The sequence below is a fragment of the Carcharodon carcharias genome, chromosome 20, assembly GCF_017639515.1.
Source record: "Carcharodon carcharias isolate sCarCar2 chromosome 20, sCarCar2.pri, whole genome shotgun sequence".
In the NCBI taxonomy this organism is placed as follows: domain Eukaryota; kingdom Metazoa; phylum Chordata; class Chondrichthyes; order Lamniformes; family Lamnidae; genus Carcharodon; species Carcharodon carcharias.
Window position 1 is genome coordinate 64,137,254 of NC_054486.1, and position 2,490 is coordinate 64,139,743.

At 48.0% G+C, this 2,490-nt stretch overlaps 1 non-coding gene across 1 annotated transcript; it reads right to left on the reverse strand.

Moving 5' to 3' along the window:
* Positions 1-2,137: 2,137 nt before the first annotated feature.
* On the reverse strand, positions 2,138-2,211 carry trnai-aau. The gene has a single exon. It is a non-coding gene; the product is annotated as a tRNA-Ile (tRNA).
* Between the last annotated feature and the right edge of the window lie 279 nt (positions 2,212-2,490).

Genomic DNA, 2,490 nt, shown 5'->3' on the forward strand with positions numbered 1-2,490 from the left:
GTGGTTTTCCTCTGATGCTAGCCCAAGTAATCATTCTTCTGAGTCTAGACCATAAGGTCAGCGGGGCCATATCACAGTTGAACCACATCCTTACTTATCATCAATAAGTATACTTCCAGCAGGGGCTACATTTCAGAGATCATAAACTCTTGCCAATTTTTTACTCTGCCTAACTTGGGGTGCAGCACCAAACACAGAATAGTTAGTGTTTCTTTTGCTGAAATAGAGTAACTGCTCACAGACTGAAGGTTGATTATTGGACTTAACTGCTCTATATGGCATTGTATTTAAACCATTGCAAAAGCTGAAAGTAAATTTTATGATGTACCACCTTGATTTTTAAAAAAAAATTAAAGTCAAAAACAGGTTAAAGTTTTTGCACGCATTATTGGGGTTAACATATTTTCATTCACTGGCTAGCCAAGAAGGTTGGGAGAAATGGGTCATTTTCAGGTTGGCAAATTAGTGCGGTGTCACAGGGATCAATCTTGGGGCCTCAGCTATTTACAATCCATACCAATGAGTTGGATGAAGGGACTGGATGCATTGTAGCTAAATTTGTTGAAGTACAAAGATAGGTGGGAAGGCAAGCTGTGAGGAGAAAGCTGAATTTTCATTTTGGGGTCCGGACCATGTTCGAGCTCCACTCCGCAATGCTGTCTGATGACCAGTTCAAATTTCAAAGGGACGGCCAATTAGGTACCTGATGGCACGTTCACTGTCCACTTAGGGACAGCAGACATGGTGCGGAGGCTTTTTTATATGTGGCGGGCCTGATTTTAAATGGCAAATGGCAGTCACTGTGGTTGCTGATTTCTCTCTCCTATTCCAAGATAAAGAAATCAGCAGGCCAGACTCCCATTTAGGGCAGCCCCACCATTCACTGATGCCTCCCTTGAGGTTCTTTTAGAGGCAGTGGCATCGCGGTAAAACATTCTGTTTCTGGAGAGCAGCAGGAAAGGGCCAGCGACCCAGTGCAGCCTTTTGTCCCAGAAGAAGTCGACGAGCTTTCTCTGGATTTTTGTGACAAAATGCAGGAGAGGGGTTAAAGTGACCAGCCGGTACCACAATATGGCAACAATCAGCTGGTTGATGACCAGCACTCGACCCCGGTAAGACAGCACTCAGAGCAGTCCTGTCCAGCGCCACAGGCGAGTGGTGACTTTGGCCTCCAGCTCCTGCCAGTTCGCTGGCCAGGATTCCTCAGCAGGGCAGAGGTGGACCCCCAGATAAAGGAGGCTGGTTCTGCTCCAGGTGAAAGACCTGAGCTCCTCGGGTAGGGGATCCATCTGCCACTGACCAACCAGGAGTCCAGGACACTTGCCCAGTTGATCCTGGCAGAGGATGCAGCAGAGTAGACCTCCTGACACTCGCGCATCCTCCGCAGGTCAGGTGAACAAAAGGAGCACGTCATCAGCGTAAGCTGAAAAGACCACCCCGAAGCCCAGCCCACAGAGAAACAATCCCTACAATCCCACCTGCAAGAGGCGCAGGAAAGGCTCCATGCAGATGGAATATAATTGGCCAGACAGGGAGCAGCCCTGACACACTCTGCTCCCAAAGCGAAAGGGCACCATCAGGGACACATTAACCTTACCTAGACACTCTGCCGCAGAGTACAGAAGTTGGATCCGGGCAACAAAATGTGTCCCAAACCTGAATGCTCGCAGAGTCCCGAATAAATATTCATGATCCACCCTGTTGAACACCTTTCCCTGGTCAAGAGACAGGAAGGCGCTCGACAGATCAGTCCTCTGGGAAAAGCAGATAATGTCCTGGACCAGATGGATGTTATTAAAGATGGTACGGCCCAGGACCATGTAGGACTGGTCAAGGTGGATCATGTGGTCCAGCATGGTGCCAAGGTGAGAAGACATTGCCCTGGCAAAGCTAAAGGAAGCCTACTGCACCTGGTACTCCCAGGCCGTCTCCCATCCAAGTACTAATAAGGCTTGAGTCTGCCTAACTTCTGAGCTCAGATGTTTTCAGATGAGTATGGCTATAGGCAAATAGCCAAGCGCAGCTACAGGTGTAGGCCCCCCTACTTTAAATGGTCTCACAGTGTGACATCAATCCTTTTGAGATTGCAACTGTACAAAGGCTGCAGCAAGCATGCTTCAACACAGCTAACCCTCATTGGCCAGTACAGGGATCAAACCCACGACCTTGGCATTATTAGCACCACACTCTAACCACTTGAGCTAACTGGCCATCTTAAATTCCATCAGCTACCAGCCTGGATACCCGGTGTTAATCACTTGTACATAATGTTCACGATTGTAAGTAAACTCCCAAGAATGTCTCCTTGTCTATGGATCCTTGTTATGATGAGCAGTGTTCATGTCACTTAGATGTGAAACTTTGGTTCCTGCACAAGATAAAGGCAAATGTCTCGGTCCAGGGCCTCTTCCCTGTGCAGTGTGTACCCTTCAGTTCAAAATCATGTTCCGGCTTCAAATTCTCTGGATACATTAGTGATGCCTGCACCTC